This window comes from Anolis sagrei, chromosome 2, assembly GCF_037176765.1.
Source record: "Anolis sagrei isolate rAnoSag1 chromosome 2, rAnoSag1.mat, whole genome shotgun sequence".
Classification (NCBI taxonomy): domain Eukaryota; kingdom Metazoa; phylum Chordata; class Lepidosauria; order Squamata; family Dactyloidae; genus Anolis; species Anolis sagrei.
The window spans coordinates 217,881,399-217,901,775 of NC_090022.1; positions in this window are offsets into that span (position 1 = coordinate 217,881,399).

Genomic DNA, 20,377 nt, shown 5'->3' on the forward strand with positions numbered 1-20,377 from the left:
CGCCAGCTACAGCACAGGCCCTGTCTATTATCTTTTACTTGCTGTGAAGCTGGCTGGAGTGATGGGTGTGCATGCAAGGGAGAGGAAAGAGAAGGGGAACTTTTCTCTGCTCCCCCTCCCCTTGTATTTTCCCTTAGCATTCTACCAGCCTGGCTGGTATCACTACAAGTTATGATGGTATGATTCATGTCATAGGCAGAGTCCATCATGATATGAGGGACGGGGGGTGGGGGGATGTTCAGTGCCGCACTGCAGGGAAAGGGACATCTTTCTCCACAGTGCCTGGGGGAGTGTCTGTTTAGACAACACCCAGGGATTATCCAGCATTAAGCATGCCAGATCTGCCCCAGGTTTTGGGTTCACCCAAGGCCTCAATCCTAGCAATAGTCCTGAGTAAACCAGTTCCATTGAATCCCTTGGATTCACCTACATATTGCCATATCATTTAACAATGGTTTCTGCGGATTTAGTCTAGACAGGCACTCCCCCAGGCATCTCCTAAACAATGACATTTCAGTATAAAGAGTAATATTACATGTAAAGAATCATGCACACTGTTATAAATATAGGGATTTTCCTTAAAAGTACAGGCCAAAGGTTCCCAAGCCAAATTAAAATATCAGAGGACATCCCTATCTAGTGCCCTATCCAAGATTTCACACTTCAAAAACAGCAGTATAATTACATTTAGAACTACTCTCGTTTCATCCTATGGAATCCTGGGATTTGCAGTTTATGCAGAAGTATATACAATTCTCAGCAAATCTCAGAATTCCTGAAGATGAAGCCGTTACATTTTTAAATTGTGTTACAGTGCTATATTTGTGAAGTGTGAAAGGGCCCTCAGTGTTATATTTAGAGAAGTTGTATCCTGGGAACAAAAAGAAGAATTTAAACACTTGGTCTGTTACAAAATATAAGGAACAAGAGATTTGTTATTTACTTATTGGTTAATTTTAGTCTGTTTCCCTATTATTATTATTATTATTATTATTATTATTATTATTATTATTGTCGTCTATTCATTTTCATACATATAATTATATTGATTGCCATTTATGTTGGCATTAACTGCTCATAAATGATATTTAAAGCAATTTCATTGCCTGTTTTTTCATGTAGCCATTAAAGGCCTGATGATGTGGCCAGTTGGTTTAATTCATATTTGGATTCTACATGATGCTTCTTGCTTTTTGTCTTCAGAGTAAAATATAAGGTAAGTATGCCTTTGGCAATGCCTCTGTATGCATTTACACTGTAGAGTTAATGCCATCTGAGATCGCTTGGAATCATAGGAGTTACAGTTTTAAAAGTCACTAGCCTTCTTTGCCAAATAAGGTCAGACTACATATCACATTATTCTATAGCATTGAGTGATAGTAGTTAAAGTGGTGCCAAATAGCATTAATTCTAAAGTGTGGATGCATCCTCTGTTTCCTTATCTCCCATGCTTTGGAGAGCAAAAGGAACCTCATTCCATGAGGGGGAGGGAAAATGGGGGGAATCGTCTTCTTACCATAGCGTTTTGTTCTGGCCTGTTTATAAGGAAAACAGGTAATATATTCATGCCCATCACCTGCAATGTATTTTTGTCTGTTTCTCCTGTAATCCTCTACGTTCTGAGCTATCATACAGGTGAGTGTAGTCCCTGCCCATTCCACATTCTTCTTCTTTTCTTTTTTAAAATGGAAACTTCATAATTGCAGGTGTCTGAAATCTAGGTCTAAGGGGTGGTGGGTGTATATAGCTGCAGTGAAGTGGTCACATATCAAAATTGTGCAATTTCTGAAGAATACATTACTTTCAAAAATCACTATAGAAGTTTCATGCAAGAGCATTACTGTTGAGAAAAATAGCATCGAGGCTAATTTCAAGACTGCCCACAGGAACACCATTCTTTCACGTTGCAAATATGATCTATAAGTGCCTTCACTGGTTTCTATGTGAATCAGGAGCGCTGAAGCCAATTGCTACCTGATTTCCAAAACCTTTGTTTCTACACATTTTAAAGATAGAGTCCCATAGGGAACAGCTGGAAGTAGTTTTGCATGATGGGCTCTGTGAGACTCCATCTTTCTTTAAACTGTTTTCAAAGTGTGTAGAAACTGGAGGAGGGGGAATCCTTCCTCTGATGAGGTCTAAGGTCAAATTATGTCCCTGCCCAACATGTTAAAATCATCCTTTTAATCTTATGCCATGTTTATACTTGCTTTTCTTCATCTATCATGACATGTTTATTTCCTAGTCTAATAAGTACCATTTTTCCAAAGGAAAAGGGGGAGGGAAGGAAAATCTTGCAGAAGAATCGCTCCTGGAAAATTACATTCAGTATCTTTGTATGCTCTGCTAGAGAATTACAATATATTCAGCCCCTGCAGTGAAATGATCAGATAAAGTATTTTTTGTTTTTTTATAATCCTGTTATGCTGCTAGTAACAGGTAAGGTAAAAAAAATTGCAAGGTAGATTACAATGGGCTTGTTTTGAAAAGACCGAGGAAGTAATTCATTGCATTTGAATAAAGAAAGTCACACAAGTCAAACTATATGGTTTCTCATTAAGAGACGCTGTGAAAAAGATAGTCTTATTCTGGGAACTGTGAGACTCAGGCTCTTGAAACATTTCTCTCTCTTGCATCCCAAGGGTCTACTTTAGCTGTAGCAGTGTGATGGTTTGTGTCACTGCAGCTGAAGTGCCTTGTAAAGGAACGCGTGGCTCCATACCTGTGCAAAGTTGCTTTTAAAACCTCCTAAAATATCTTAACATTTATGAAAGCATATTGCATTCCATTACTGTATATTTTAGCAGGTTCTCCCATAAGAATAATCAGTTTAATTATATACAGAACTCAGTAGTAATTGATTACTTGTTACTTAGAGTTAATTCTTTTCCTAATAATTCAGGCATTGCTGCATTTTATGGCTGAATTAGTGTCATAATTTTTGTGGTATGGCAGTCACGTTTGTATTACTTTTATACTTGCAGGGATATGGCTTTGCTAAATGATGAAGGAATATCACATGTTTTAAGTGGAGGTTTGGTTCATGCTGTAGGTGTCGAGGTAAGTGAGAAAAGAAGAGGTGCCATTGACATAGCACATTGACATTAAAAAATAAATAAACGCAAACATTTAGTTATTTTTGGCAAGCAGGAAAACACTGACTTTAAATGCAACTATTGTTGTTGTTCTTGTGTGCCTTCAAATGGTTTCTGATCTATGACATGAACCTATCACAAGGTTTCATTGGTAAAGTTTGTTCAGAAGAGGCTTGCCATTGCCTTCCCCACTCCACTACCAGAAGAGGTTTGCCATTACAATCCCCTCCCCTTCTCCCTGGTCATGTGGGTGCCTGTGCTAATGTCAGCATAGGATGCTGTGACAACCATGAGTTCTCACTGATCTCTGCAACCATCTGGCAGAGGTTAAGTTTGCAACACAAGTCCAATCAGCCCATCCCTACGATGATGAGTGTAGGGAAACATAGATGGTGGAGGCAGCCCATGGACCAATTGCCATCAATCGCTGTTTACACAATGCTCAAACTGTAGGGTTGCTCCAAAGTTTCAGCCATATTCAGGGGCATCCTCCAACTTCCCTTAACATGGGACTAATGTGGATTAATCTTATTTATCCCATTATAAAGACCACAACACCCTGGAGCAACTATATAGTGAGTGCAGGCTCTTAAACCTATATAGACAAGCCCTAGGACATAGAGTAATATGTCCAGAAAGAGAGATTCTTCCTAAACATTAGGAAAATTTCTTGAAGATGAAAGCTGTTGGGCAATAGAATTTGCTGTCTTGAAGTATGATGGAATCTCTTTCTCTGTAAGTTTTAAAGCATAGGCTTCATTACACTAGAGGAAAAAAATCCACTTAAAATACAGTTTCTGCCTCCTGCAGAATTCTGGGGTTTGTAGTTTAGCGAGGAGCCTTTAACAGCCTCACCAAACTACAAACCCCAGAATTATGCAGGATGCAGAAACCGGATTTTAGGTGGATTTTTTTCTCTAGTGTGATTAGGTAGCTATCTGTCAAGGGTGTTTTGATTGGGTATTGCTGGATGGTAGTGGGTGGACTGGCTGGTCCTTATGGTCTCTTCCAGCTCTATGATTCTACTACTTTATGAAATCTTTGCATACATGTGTTAGAAAAGGGGTGAGAAGAATCTGTCAGCAAGACTTGTCAGTTATGAACTTCATTGGCATCTTCACTTTCTTGTTGTACATTCCTCCATATTTAAATTGGTTCTCTTTGTTTCTTTTCAAAGCCATTTCTCAAACACCGCACTGCATTTGATCTTTATAAATAATTCAATATTCCATTTGCCTGGTGCAATAAAATTAAATAACACCAGATTTTATGAAGTATTACATGAAAAGTGTTCACTGGAATGGTAGAAGCCCTTTCCAAGCTCCTCCTTGTTTGTTTGTTGAAGGGCTGTTCTCTCCCCATTCCAGCCCCAACTGACCCACATCAAATGCCTCCCTTACAGATTAAAGCTATAACTTTTCCTGAAAGGCACATTCCAAAATAATAAAAAATAGTTATCTCTGAAGAGAGATTAAGCATTTCCACCACACAGAGAAAACTGAAGATTTGCACACAGACATCAGAGCAATAAAATTTTGCTGAAATGAAATGCATAGAAAGTACATCACTGCGCAGCAGAGAAACTTAGCCACAAGCGATGATATGGCCGTCTGCTCATCAGTCTTTAATAATTCTGATGATTTATTGACCAACAGCTGGTACTATTTCCACATAGGGCATATAGGCTGTTTTCCCAAAGCAGTGTTAATGGAAAGAATGCTGCTCTTAGAGAAGTTTTAGAATGAAATGGAATTGACCTGTTGATAGAAGTTTTTTGATTTTAGGGAAGTTGTGTTACTTCATTACAGAAGATATCAGATAATTTAGAGGTCTTGAGTAAAGTGATGTAAGTGGTTAGTGAAATATTTATATCCCACCCTATCTCTCAGCATCTCACATCACAGAGTGACATATAGATGAAATCTATTTAAAGCACAGAAAAATTTAAACTTAAAACAATGAGCAAAAATGTCATCAGTCTACAAAACGTATTACATAATTTAACAATTTAAATAAAGACCATGAACTATCATTGCTAGGTCATTACTGTAAATAAAGGACTGCATCTAGAAATCTAGAACTTCATCTACACTGCCATATAAAATCAGTTCCCCAGATTATCTGCTTTGAGCTGGATTACATTAGTCTACACTTCCTTATAATACAGTGTAAAGCAGATTGTATATGGCAGTGTAGATGGGGCCTAAGCATTCCAAAGCTATCCATCTGCTCCTTCATCAGAGGGAGGGAACCTTATCCAGGAGAAGGAACTTTTCTAATTAACTGAACAACCAACTCCCATTGTTTGCATCTTATCAGTACTCAGTTTTACTTAATGGGCCTTCAACCCCTTACAGCAATGCTTCTCAAACATTAGATCTCCAGATGTTCATATTCCCAAATTCTTGGCTATAGTATTTTCTGAGAAAAAAATAATGCAAATCCCAATGTATCCAGAACTCCAGCCACTCTGTATCCCCTTTTCTTTTGGTAACTGTCACTTCTCCCTTTCCAGTTTATTGTTTTTTAATATTTCTATTTCCCCTTCTGTGAACATGTGTATAATTGGTTCAGTGAAAATATAATAAAGGGCAAATGACCACCACAGCTGCCGCTCAGCCCTGACGAGACCCCCTCACCCTTCCCTTCTTCCACCTCTCCCCCCTCTCTCTCTCTCACACACACACACACCAAACTTCATACTAAGACTGTCTTTCTCCTATTTTTATTACTTTATTATTTTATTCTTGCTCTATTGAACTCTATTAAAATGAAGGCAGATGTACATGAACCCATGAACCTCCAGTAACCTCTTATGAATCACTCCAGATTCCACCTTCCATGTCCAGCATGGGAACCTGAGATGGGACATAATCTCAGTGACAAAAGACCTTCGTGGAACTTAGCAGGGGTCCCAATACCAGCTGCCCGTCAGTTCCCCATTGGAGCTTCTTGTTACCCCACAGACAAAGTTCCAAGACAAAGCTATGATTATGATTCCATCACCAGAATTACATTTTGGAGTCCCTTTCTTTGTCTCTTGACATAAGGTGATGTCTGGGACAAAAACTCCCATTGTCGACAGACGCATCTACATAATCCTGTCAAACGGGCTCCCGCATGTCCCTTTGACCATCAGATTCCATTGTTGCACACCCAGGGATGGGAATAGCACCTGGAGCTCCATCCCTCACCCAGAATGCCTCTCCAAGACCATTGGGAGCCTCAGAGCTTCCCTGACCAGTCACTGGTCATGTCACTGGTGCTCCCAGCCAACCAGAGGAGAAGTCTGTTTGGTCCCACCTCCCAGCCAATCAGAGAGCAAGGGTGTGGCGACCGGCTTATGGGAGCTGGCCAATCATGAAAGAGGGAGGAAAATTTCAAAACTAGACCATAGTAAAGAATTGAAATGTATGTTTATAAAATGTCTGTTTTACAAACATCCTTTACACTTTGTACTTTAGAGCATCCATGCTGTACAAGTGTCCTTTTTATGCAAATCAAATAAAGCCTCTGTCATTTGTATAATCTTGATGAGTCTCTTTGTTCCAGATTCCTGATTCACTCTAATCCGCATTTAGTGAAGCTTGCCAGGTGTCCCTCACTTTCCATGGGACATAGAAATCATCTAAATTTTGGCATCAGTATCTTTAAATTTCTATGTTCTTAACATTTATAGTGCTTGCTGCACACCCAGGCAACTAATAATCATTTGAATTGCAAGTAATCCTATTTTTTTTCCTTCTCAAAAACACAAAAATCACCAGAGCAACAACATGAAAACAAATGGCTTTGTAATGCTCTATAAAGGAAAGAAAGTGACTTTGATAGTGGAAAAGAGACTACCTGCAGATTTAAATCTGAAGCTAAATTGTTTGCAGTTCTGTGATGGTAGTTATAAATCCTGATGATAGACATAAATCAATGTACAATGCAGCTCAGGTATAACGGATGTAAAACCCCTTGACGGTGTATTGATGTCCTAAGCTGTCAGTACTTGACCACTCAAAGTGGAGCGCACAGACCTGGTTTGTTAATCTGAAATGCAAATACACTGAACTGACAGGCTGTGTTTTTGTGCATTTATTTCAGCTGGGAAGCACTGCAAGGCATCATAAGCCTCCCTATTTTGTATAATTTATGCAAATGCTTCAAAAGCCCCATTCTGTTCTCAGAAATCTACTGATAACATGGCATGTTCTCTGGATTTTTAACCAGTGGGTTGGCTGATACTTCCTTCTGTTATTAAGAGATTAGCTTTAGCAATGGTTGGACCCTCCTCTTTGAAATTTGATCACTGATCTCATGGAGTTTCCCAGAACAGATAGGCCTCAATTCAGTGAAATTTAAGCTACTGCTTGTGGGACAATTTTACAGGTCAAAACTAAGCTCAGATTAATTGCTTATTCGGGTGTGGAATTAATAAAGTGAGAGCACAACAGGACTGCTGAAGATATGAATAAACAAAAACCAAGTGCAAAGCACATTTCTTTGCCCAGAGATTTGGAACAGGGAACCTTGTGAATGGCAGATCATTATGGTTCAAAATGCATTTCTCTTTCTTTTAAACTTTTAAATTTGCTTCTTAGATTTTGCTCACACATCATCAGCCAAGCTTGCCATTCTTTTGTTTGTATAACTCTCAATTTTGTTGTTGTAAGATGGATTATGTTTTAAAGAACTTCATCAGTGAAAACAATATTGAACCTCTGATACAAAGTGGCAAAGTAGCCCTCCAGATATTAATAACCCGCTGCTCCCATTATTCCTCACTATAGGCCATGTAGATAGGGACTGGTGGGAACTGGAGTCCTACAATTACACACAATGTTGACTGTGCTGATCTCTCTTTTTAAGTCATCTCTTTCTAACACAGTGTTTTTCAACCTTCCTAATGCCGCGACCCCTTAACACAGTTCCTCATGTTGTGGTGACCCTCCAACCATAACATTACTTTTGTTGCTACTTCACAACTGTAATTTTGCTACTGTTATGAATCTTAATGTAAATATCTGATATGCAGAATGTATTTTCATTCACTAGATGAAATTTGGCACAAATACCTGATACACTCAAATTTGAATACTGATGGGGATGGGGGTGGGGTTGATTTATCATTTGGAAGTTGTAGTTGCTGGGATTTATAGTTAAGCTACGATCAAAGAGCATTCCAAACTCCACCAATGATGATGCAGTTCACCTACATCCAGAGAGCACTGTGGACTCAATCAATGATTGATCCAGACCAAACTTGGCATAAATACTCAGCATGCCCAAATGTGAACACTAGTGGAGTTGGGGAAAAATAGACCTTGACTTTTGGGAGTTGTAGTTGCTGGGATTTATAGTTCATGTACAATCAAAGAGCATTCTGAATCCCACCAAGGATAGAATTGGATCAAACCTCCCACATAGAATCCCCATGACCAACAGAAAATGCTGTGTTTTCCTCTGGTTTTTGGCCACTCCTTTGACACCCACCGCATGACCCCCCCTAGGGATCCTGACCCCCAGGTTGAGAAACGTTGTTCTAACTTATCTGTTTATTCTTGTTAAATCATTGGCAAAGTCTTGTGATTAAATTGTTTCAAAATATAAAATATTTAATGGTCTCTTCTCAAACCATTGTAATCAAAATAATTTAAATTATATATTGATTATTCTGTGCCCCCCCCCCCATAAAACAGATCCTTAATTTTGTCAAACAATAATGAAGAAATATTGGTTTTTCATATCTGTTAGTCATATCCTGAAAGGTAAATGAGGGAAACCACTGATTTATAGCCAATTTGCTAATTGTTATATTTATAATTATTTATGCATAAGTTTTTACATTACTCTTTTGGTGGATGGGATTGGATGGGAGCACTGTTTGAGTGCATATCCAAGTCTCACTCCAGTAATTCAGCAGCAAGTGGTCTCAAAACAAGAAGGTACAAAGGTGAAAAGCAAATCGCCCAACCTGTAATATGGTGGTTGGTTTTTCATCTCACAACTGTATTCATATATATATGAATGACACTGGTCCCTGTAAGTGAAATTGCTTATCAATGTAACACAAGGTCACTCAGAAAGAGCTGTTGGAGGAATTAAATTCCCTTGTTCAAAGGGAAAGGAGTGGGCAGAGGGAAAGAATGCTCTTTTATTAATAAGAAGTGTTCAGGGTCAACCTGAACTTGTGTTCTGACCATTAATATTGATTTTTGTTTTGCTTTTATAACTAGTGATCTTTTCAATAAATAGGAGTAATGACTCTTGTAGATGAATTCCCATCTTACATCGCAAAACAATACTCAACACACCTACTTGTTCCTGTCTGTGCACATTCTTATTCTGATTCTCTCTCTCTTTTACACACACACACAGTATAAATAGGAAGCACTTTTGTTTCCCTTTCGTTGTAAAATGAGATTCTGTCTTACAAATGCATTCTCCAAAAATGTCATTGTCTATTGGCTGCCAGTCAAAACAAAACCTCCTTTTTAAATGCTACTCAATCTGCGCTCTTTCTGTTTCTTGTATTATTCCCATGGTCAAAGAGTCAGTGGGTCAAATTGCAAATAATATCAAATGTAACATTTATATAAATCCTCCAGCGACTGTTATCAATTTACAGTGCAAATCAATTCTTGTCAACAAACTATTGTGTGGGCCTGTGGATATTTTTTAAAAATGCTACAGGCAGCTGAAAGGATATTACAAAAGAACAAAAACATATTGAGGCAAGTGGTAAGAATACAAAAAGGGTGATATACATTCTGCCCCCATCGAGAAGCCTTCTTGAAACACACTTGGTATGTCATTCATTACTAAATAAGCCAATGAGGCTGTCTTTAAGGTATCTCCCTTTTGTATGCTCCAAGGATGATTTTGTGTCAAAGGCCCTATCTACACTGATCATTTAATGCAGTTTTCAAACTGCAGCAGCTAGACAACAAACTCTCACAAAATCATTAGAAAAAAAGCCCTTAATGTGCCTCAGGGCTCTCTGGTATGTAAAATCACCATCCGGGCCTCAAAATGGTTCCAGGATTTCATACGTAATCATCTGCATAGGGAAGTCACCTTGATGAATGCTAATTTGGTCAGTGTAGATGGGCTTAAGGCGGGTGGGATAGTGAATAGAGCTTGTACTTACCCTCAGTTCATGATGGCATTCTTCAAGACATACAACAACTTCCAATAAGTATCCAGAGATTTGCCCTTATCCCAACTTGTTCCTCACTAAGCAAAGTCAGGGATACTCCAGAGTTTCAAAGAAACTCTAGAGTATCCTCAAGTTTTGTGGCTATCTGGAAGGCTGGATCAGGTCTATTTCAAACCAATCTATTGTTTACATGGGTACTGCCATGTGATTAGTACAGAAAGGAATGTCCATGTGTTTGCCACCGCTCTGTTCACAGAGCTCCCTGCAAGTGCTGAGGTCAGAATGGGGCACTGTGCTGGGGTATGACCCCGACAGACACAAAAATTGATGAGCAGGTGCTTGCAGGGAGCTCCATATCTCGCAAGCAGTGGCAGGAGTGATACATGTACAAAAAACTAGACCAAAAAAAGAACTGTCTGGACACTTGGCTCAGACCCAGCTGTTACAGTACATGTTGATTCAGGGCAGCTCCAGGGCACAAATACCCCAGATTAGCTTGTGCCACATAGGCATGCCCTCAGTTTCAGGACACTTCTACACTACCCAAAATGCAGAACAAAGTGGCATTACAAATGCTGGATCAAGACACATTTGGTTGCCAGACATGGATGTGGAAATCTGCCTCTTCGGTGGGGGAATGGATGTATAAGCTAATAGTGCTGACTGTAAGGGCTTGTGAAGATGAAGGGCTTCTTCGTCCAGCATCTCAGCCAGGGGCAAGGAGAGAGCAGAAGCCTGAGCAGCCTAACACTGAGGAACCTACCTCTACATTGCAGGACCAGGAGCCTCAGGATTTCACATGTGACTGGGAGGTCTGCCTCTTGTCAGGAGAATACAGCTGGCTTTGGGGCTGGAGAAAAGAGCCCAAGGGGCCATATCCACCCTCCCCCCCCCCACACACACTGGGTCTTAGTTTGCCCATGCCTGGACTAGTGGTAAAGCACTCCTGGGCATTTCTGCGTATTAGGGGTAAGCCCTTCTACAATTCAAAAAACAGAGTTTAAAATAGTAATTTTGGAAGGTAATCGGTTACGGTTATGGTATGTAGCCTCTGATCCCAGAACAGATAGTTCCACTACAACATTGCTGTCTTGCAATAGCTGAGTTTCCATTTACTGCCAATACCCTACCCTTGACGACAATCATACTTAGCCACAATTTTAATATCTCCTTTGAACTGTAGTTATAGTAACTTACTCTTAAAAAATAATCTCCTTGACTCTTTCTAAAAGATTCTTTATTGTTTCTGAAATGTGTGTGTGTGTGTGTGTGTGTGTGCATCATTCTCTCTTTCATTTTCCAAAATTATTTTCAGTGTACTTAAAAGCTTGTAATTTAACTCTTGAAGGTTAGCTTGGTGTGGTGCTTTGGGCAGTGGATCAGGACTCTGGAGATCAAAGTTTTAATTCCCACTCTGGAATGAAACGCATTGAGTGACTATTCGGCCTCAGGGGAAAAAATCTTGCCAGGAAAATGCTATGATAGCTTTGTCTTAGGGTCACCATAGCTCAAAAAAAAATCTGAAAGCTCACAACAATAATTTAAACACCTATTTACAAAACAATAGTGGACAGGAAAAATTATCCATAGTTAATGAAATGTGTTCCAGTTTTACCTGCTACGTTTGATCTCCTATTAGAACTATTTTGTACTAATGCCACTGCCGTCCCCAACCCCCAAGATGTAGGCTCCCAGATGAATTATGCCTGGTGATAAAGATAAGATAGATCCCATTCTCTTTCTCGTGATACATTTTTCTGTGAAAGCCACCCATTTTAATAATAGTATTATTGGCCCTCTATCTTGTAAAGCAATGCTTTTACAATACAGTAACACCACCATAATCACGGAACTCTTATTACTTATCCACATCAGAAAGGAAAATAGGATGTCTAGGAATTTGTTAGGTGTGCCAGGAACGGAGATCATGTTATTTAATAGAGTTTGATCATTTCCACGGTTTTAAGTAACAGTAACAGTAGTCTAGTGATCTTTTTCTACATGATTTAAAACTATATCTGTAAGAATGGCTCATGAAACTTAACTTTACTTCTATTGTCAAATTAGTCTGGCATCTTTCATTATATTTCAGATATTAGCATAGTTGGATCACATCCAAGGATGTGTACTTAAACTGCCAAATAGTGAGAAACTGACATGGGCATGACTCACCTATTGCTGTTGATGGGAAGAGAACAATTCAATGGAAAATCAGCTTTAATCAGTGTCATGTAATGCCATGTAATTTTTCAGGGTATATATGGCACATCATCAGTTTAGTTACTGAGAGATGATAGGTATTTGGTGTTTGCAAAAAACAAAAAATCTGCTTCTGAGTATTGCAACATATTTCTGTCTGAATAATGCTGGTTAAACAAAAACATGGCTAGACCTTAAAAAGACCTAGATCAGTGATTCCCAACCTTTTTTTTTTTTTTGACTGGGGACCACTTTGACCGGGGACCACTCTGCAACATTAGTACCAAAAGGGTTACAAATCAATTTTTGGTCAACTTTAGATTTGTTTTTTTTTTGTTTTTTTTTGGGGGGGGGGGGTGCTGATTCAGAAAATTGCATTGGATAGATGACATCAGCTCTAGTTTCTGATACAGAACATAGGCAATCCAGTAGTCACCATCTCCTCACCCACAGAAAACCATATTTACTAATCTAGAGCTGATATGGTCTAATGCAATTTCTGAATCAGCACCCCAAATAACCCCAGGAACAGGCCTAAAAACAATGACACCAAGGCACCCCTGCTTTCAGATGCAACATGGAATGGCTCTGCTCAGGGGGAGGGAGGGGAAGGAGAAGCAGCAGTCAGGAGACTTGTTGTGCCTTTCGTGAGTAGTCAGCCTTTCCCCTTTCAACATCCCCATTGTCTTGGCACTATAAGAGGGTTTCATGAGACCAGTTACTCTTGTTGCAATGGCATAGTAACAGTGAGGCCATTTTAGTTCTTGGGGATCACTGGTGGTCCATGAACCACAGGTTGGACACCACTGATCTAGATAATTAGCATTATACGTTATTAATTAATTAGCTTTTTTAGCTTTTCTTAATTAGCTTTTCTTAGTAATTTTCCCTAATTCACAAGATTCTTTGTTCAGAATTGAAGTTTTAAAAGAAGAACTTGTGAATCTGATGGAACAGGTCTGCAAAATTGTACTGTTATTATAAGAATTTGATGTTCAATATCCCAAAAATGGAACCATGAGAATTATAGTTTACAAGGCCTTTAACCTTCTCTGTGAAATTACAAATCCCAGGATTCCATAGCATTGAGCCATGGGTGTTACAGTAGTGTCAAACTGCATTAATTTTGCAGTGTAGATGTACCCCAAGATATACAGTATGCAGTTAAATACAAGAAAACTCTGGTGGCTGCCTTGCTCAGTGAAAACATTGGGTCTGAAGGACTATTTTAGTATTGTAATGCCAAGGAGGAGGAAAGTACTTGACCCATTACCCAGTTCTCCATTTTCTGGTCCCATTCACCTGGTTCTCCACTCTATGGTCGATTTTGCCTTAGCATGATACTTGATGTTAATTTATCATTTTGAAAGTATGTGTGGGACATTGTGTGAGTTGGGGGAAGGGGGTGGATATAGCTGAAAAAGATTACTGTGGAAAGGGTGAAGCATCCCCTCCTCTCTTATTCTCTGCTCATATTTGGAGAATAATCTTGTACAGGAATTATTCATCTTTCCTCCTCAAAACCACTTTTTCCTAGCACACAAAGTTTCTTCAGTGTTATTGCCCTGATACTCTAGAGCACACATGTCAACTGTGTGGCCCTTGGGCCAAATCTGGCCCATCACATCATTTTATGTGGGCCACTAGGCTTTCAATGCTAGGTCAACATAGTTACATTTATGGAGTCTTGCAATTACAAATGGACCTTTGAAGACAACCAGAAGGGTGATGTGACTCTCGTTGAAAATGAATTTGACACAGCTGCTTTAGAGGGAAGCACTCTAAGAGAGTGTTGACTAGGATTCTTCCAGATCTAAGCTCATTTTATTGCACTGTGTTATGAATCTGTCAGATCTGTTAGGTTACCAGATGATTAAATTGACTGGAAAACATAGGGATATATACTTTGCCAAGTGTTCAGTATATTATGATGTGGCTTTTTGCCCTTCTGTTTTTTGTTGCATATTAGGATTTCTGTTTTTACTATATAGATGAAACTGTAATGATGGATTCCATAATTTGTCTGCTGTATTCCTATTCTCATGAGCCATAAAAAGGCTCCATCGGCATGTCGCCTATTTTTGGATAGAAATGTAAAAATCCACGTCAGTTAGATAGTCGTAGTAGAAACATTTGTGGCCACTTTAGAGCTGGGATGGAAAATAAGTAGGCCTTCAGATGTAGCTGAACTGCAACTTCCGTCATTCTTTATGGTTCACTATAAAAGATCTAGTCTCCTGCTTCCTACAGTGGCCAACTGGATGTCTACAGGAAGTCCACAAGGAGGGTGTAGAGGCAATTGCCTTCTCCAGATGTTCCCCAGCCACCATTGTCCATGTGGCTTCACTATAGCCATCATTATGCTCAGAGATCAAAGAAATAGTTTTGGGAACTACAACAGATTATGGTGGCTGGTGGATTCTGGTGCCCAAAAAGTAGCCAATCACTAATCATGACTAACATCCAGTATCAGATCTTTTGGCTGATGAAACAAGAACGAAAATATATCTATGGATTTTTTAGATATCTCAAAGTGGCACTACAGATGGAGATATTGTACCTCGACCTACAACTATCTTGCCTGGTGGATCTCTGCATGCATTTGCACATGGGTCTTTTATCAGACCATGTGGATGCAGATAGCTGTTTTCTGTATACTCTTTTCCCACCACATTTGCAGTGTCCAAACATTCAAATCCTGTAAGTGCACCATGTCAACAGTTTTTTTCTCATCTCTGTTGTAAAATACTTGAAATAGTACAAATATTGACATAGAGCACAAATATAATCTAAACCAGAGTGTTTCCTGTAACCCAGTGCCTACGTTATGCCATATATACTGTATTGATGGAAGTTCAGTCCTGTATCTGATCTTGCAAACATTCACACACACTCTTGTAGAGCCAGTGTGCTTTTATTAGTTCCTTTCATTAATCAAAAGGAGCATCTGTCTACAAAAATCCTACCTGGCATGATTTTCAAGGGACTAATTCTAACAAACAAAAATCCCACCACACATCCTGGCAATTATAAAAAAGCTATTTTGGGCTGGAAGAGAAGTAATTAGCTTTTCTGCTAGAAAAGGAAAAGAGGGATTTTAAAAAGGCCACCACGAATCTATAGAATCAATCAATAAAGGAAATTTTCCAGTGGCTTGACTACAAAAGGCAATATTTTAGCAAATAGCTTTGCAATGTAATGTAGAATGCAGTGCATCTTGAGCCATTGTCAGCCCTCTCCCCCAGCAGAGGAAAACCGACTTCCTAATGCAATTATCTTGTTGGCAGAAGATGAATGGATAATACTGTGTGAGGAAGAGGAAACAGAATGAATGTCGTGTTCAGGATTTATAGAGCACTTTTCTGAATATCTCCAGTTCTTCTCATGGAATATACTCAATAGCTTCCAGGAAAATATATATGATTCAATAGTTGAAAAAGTTTATTTTTTGGATTTCAGCTCTCAGAATTTCCCCAGCTAACATGGCCAAGTTAAGCAACTTCTTGAAGCTACAAAATAATGATTCTATGCTCTATATATTCAGGGGCTATGAAGTACATGCAGTACCTGCATAGTGCATACATATCCCCTGAACTTTGTTTGAAAATGTGAAATGCAAACAGGATGGAATCACTGTAGACTGTGTGTCAAAAATAAGAAATAACTGAATTTTTTATCCTACACAAACACACATCCGAATTACACTTGTACAAAGTTGCAGTTTACAATAGAAGCAGGTATAAGTGAATGGAAGTAACCACTATGAAGACAGTGAGATGTATTCACTTTAACTGACTGTTTTAACAAAGACAAATTACCAAATCAAAGCAATGGATTCCTACCTCTCCCTGCCTCCACACTGCTACATTGGGACCGGGGGGGGGGGGGGGGATCTACACTGATCCTTTATCCCAGGGCTAATCTGGAGTGGCAAATTTTGAATTGGCCCCAGGATGTTTAAACTACTATCCTGGTTGCTGTGGAGGTGAGAAGGACTTCTGACTATCAGGCGGTGGTGAACGTGGTCTTGTGCCATGACAAAGCCATCCTTACCACCCCCCTCTTGTTATGGCAGCCAGTACTTGTGACATGGGTCATGTTGGTCACTTGTCACCTGGAGCAATGTTGGCCAGGGTGCCAGAACAACAGAGAAGAGATGAGAGAAATCACTCCTTTCTCTCTCCTCCCTTTTCTGATCATTTCATTGCTCTGGGATAAGTGGTCACTGCATATGGGCCCAAGGTAACTTATGTCAAAAGGGCTTAATAAAGATAACAGCTTCCTGTGGTGAGATGTACACTTCCATTCATGAAACATTGGTCAAGGGTAATGTTCATGATTTCAGCCATCAAAGTCAATATTTTGAGAGAGAGCAAGCAAACAAAATTTTATTGGTTATCTCAACTAGATTAGACCCATTGAATCTATTTTTAAATCAAGTTTTAAATGTGTTTGCAAATTGTCTTTAACTTGTTTTTTTTTAAAAAAATAGAAGTCTGTTTTAACCTTTGTGTGAACTGCTTTTTGTTTAGTTCTACTATCTTTGAAAATGGCATAAATCATATTTACTGCATCCAGTTTTATGAAACAGAACCTGATGTGGGGCTATCAATCTTTGCTTTATTCTGAACATTTACCAAGAACTGTTTATATCCCCTTCATAGGTCCTTTCAGTGCACTTTTCCATTTGCTCTCTACATTGGCTCATAGAAAATTATGGTGTACCTACCTCAGAAATCTCAGTGAAATCTTCATATAAAGAAAGCATCAACTAAATATCTTTGATTTATGATAAAAACAGAAATAAATTGCATCATAAGTAGATTTGATTCCCATTTTCTTTGCTCAGACATTTTCCATGTTTCTTGATGCACAAAACAACATAGTTCTGAATCATTGAAGAAAACAAGTAATCACCTACTTAAGCAATATCAATTTTGGATGCTTTTAATATATCACACAGATGTCCTGAGAGTTGTTTTAATGCTGTCATGATCAATGCTTAGAGTTAAATATATCTGGTAAACCATATCATTGCTAAATTCTGCATTACAACTGAAGCTTCATCTCATAATATAGAAGGTTGAACAGGTCACTGCCTGCAGCATTTGAAATGTTTATTATGAATGTGGAGGGAACAAAGCTGTTGAAGAGGAATACACAGGCACTTTTTCAAATATTTGCCTTTCTAGGCTATAAAAATGGTGACTGGCTGACTATTTTTCTCTTTTTTATATCAAAATTGTACCCTATCCTATCAATGAAACTGGCACTCAAGGTAGCTAGTAGCAATAATAACATTGTCTTCATCATCATCTTCACTATCATTGCCACCATCACATAATAATTTCATTCAAACTGTTGCTAAAATAATTCGCAGCAATCAACTGAAAAGCCAAAGATCTTGTTGTGGTTCAGTCAGATGAAGATGAGGGGATTGGTATTCCAGAGCCTGGGAGACTGGTGGTGGTGGTTGATGGTTCTTTCACTGGTCAAGATCCCGTTTGTGAGACTGGGTTCGAAAGTGAAACTACTTTGGAGACCAGCAGACAGGGAGATGCAGTGGCTGGTGAAGACCTTTCACCTAATAGTGTCATAGCAACCCCTGATAAGGAATGGGATGGGTGAGACAGCTCACCCAAAAACACAGCTGTGCTCAGCAGACATGTCAGGCTTGAGCTTAGGGAGGAATCAAGCAAGCCAAGGAAGTTGCAAAGACTCCATGAGAAACAACAGCATGAGAAATCTGACATGCAAGGGAGCCAAGGTCACAGAAATGACTCAGTGGCTTGTGGTCCTTAAATCAGAGAACTATCCCCTTTAGAATTCAGATCAGGTATTGCTACAAAGCAGTGAGGATCTTGAACCTTGTTTCCAGTTCATGTTTTGAGTCTAAGATCTTGGGAGTTTGAATTCATGTTTTAAGAAATGTCTGTAGTCTTGCTTTTGGATTCATGTTCATGTTTTAATTCTTGTTTTCCTGGATTATGCTCATGTTTTGATTCTGATTTTTCCTGTACCTTGCTTAATGAAACACTTTTAACTGTTTGGATTATTGCCTTTGGAGTGTTTTTCCCAGTTTGGATTGGCTTATTACTTCTTGACTATTTTTCCCATTACCTGTTGGATTTTGCTTGCCTTATTTCTCATGGTGATTTTTCCTTTTTGTATGTATTTCTCTTAATAAACTGTTTTATTACCATTTTTAGGCTGGCATTGAGTGCAAGGTGAATTATGGTTGGGGTGCAACAGATCTGTTTAAATAAAAATAGTCTTTGCCCACTAATCAGAAGATATCAAAGAAGGAGTCAACGTAGCTTCTCTTGATACAAAGTTTTGGAGCTTGAAATTAACTGAGAAAGCCACTTCTTTTTAGGAGTATGCTCATTAGAGAAGGGAGTCTTTCAAAGATCTTAAAATCCAAGCACAGTTTACAGTGCTGAAGGAATCCAGTCTTTGAGCATTCCCTTATCTCCCAGGAAATACATGACCAGACTGCATTATGTGAGATACTGTGGGGAGAGTTCTAATTTGATGACTTCCATGGTCGAAGATCAGAAGGCTATGTGCATATGGCACATGGCACTAGAAGACATCCCATGATGGGGGTAGGGAGTTAGGCTATTTAAGTCTTCACTACTCCCTCACAGGTCTTTCTACTTCATTCTTTGCAACCCACCCTCTGGCCCTGAGTGCAGTGTTAGCTTTGCAGATCATATTGTAGCTGGATAGGATTCCCCTCCCCTTTCCAGAGGTTTTTGCCTATCCCATACTGTATCTGAGGGACTGTGGTGATTTGCTCAGGGTAATATTGCTAAGAAGGTTATCATTTAGCAGGTAGCATGGGGAAATTTGGTATTACCCTTTGGAACTCTTTTGGATAATGGTAGGGCTCTGGAATGACCTCCATAGTTCCTGGGACTTGGAAGGTGGGGAAGGAAAGGCCATCCTGGTGGTTTTACTCTCACTTATAAAGTCCTGGAACTTGGGCGGGGGTGCCCTGGGTTTATCTTCCATTAAATGCCAGCTAGGGAGCACCTTTGTATTGTCTTCACAGCTCAGTTTTTTTGCCCAAGACAAAGGGGGAGAAGGCAGTCTAGGGTAGACATTTGGCCTCAGGTACCCCCAGTCCCTTGTTTCTGCTTTCAGATTCAATTTACTTAATGAAATAAAGTGACTCCTTTTAACACAGTTTTGTTTGTGGGTCTCATTATTCCAAGGTCATAAAAAATGGTCAATTCAAATTGATATTTCTGAAGTCTGGCTTGGATCCTGTTGGTGACATATACAGCCATAATTTGAAGTCAGAGATGCTTATGTTTTCTTTTAAATAGTGCAACAGGCAGGCCCGTTGCACAGGATTTTCATTCGGGGGGGGGGGTGAGTTTGATTCGGGGGGGGGGCTGAGTCTGAGTGAAAGAGGGTCTACCCTAGCAAACCTTTTGTATCATTAGACCAATACCCCCATGCATGTGGGATATAATGAGCATGGTGATCAGATCATGATATGAATAAACATAACAGTCTAAATAATGTTCCAGTAAGGCCTTTTTGCAGACCACCATGAGAATTTCGGGGGGGGGGGGGGGCTGAAGCCCCCAAAGCGCCCCCCCCTCCCGGCTATATGCCTGGCAACAGGTGATTCAATAGGAGGAGAGTGACAGAAAGAAAAACTAGGTGAGATGATATTAAGCAACAGGGACTGTCTCCAGTCCTCACTGCAATTTTCTAGAGAAAGGATAGAAGGGAAACAATCTGATATCTCTTCTCTCAGTCAAAAAAGGAAGGCAGCCCTCGCTACTTTTTTGCTTCCCTTGATCCCCTCACCTGGCTGCCTCAACTGCTTCGGACGGGGAAGACATGGAGCTGCACAAATGGAGCATTATTTTCTGCATGACTAGATCTCACCAATTCTCTGTTTGTGTCTTATTGTGAC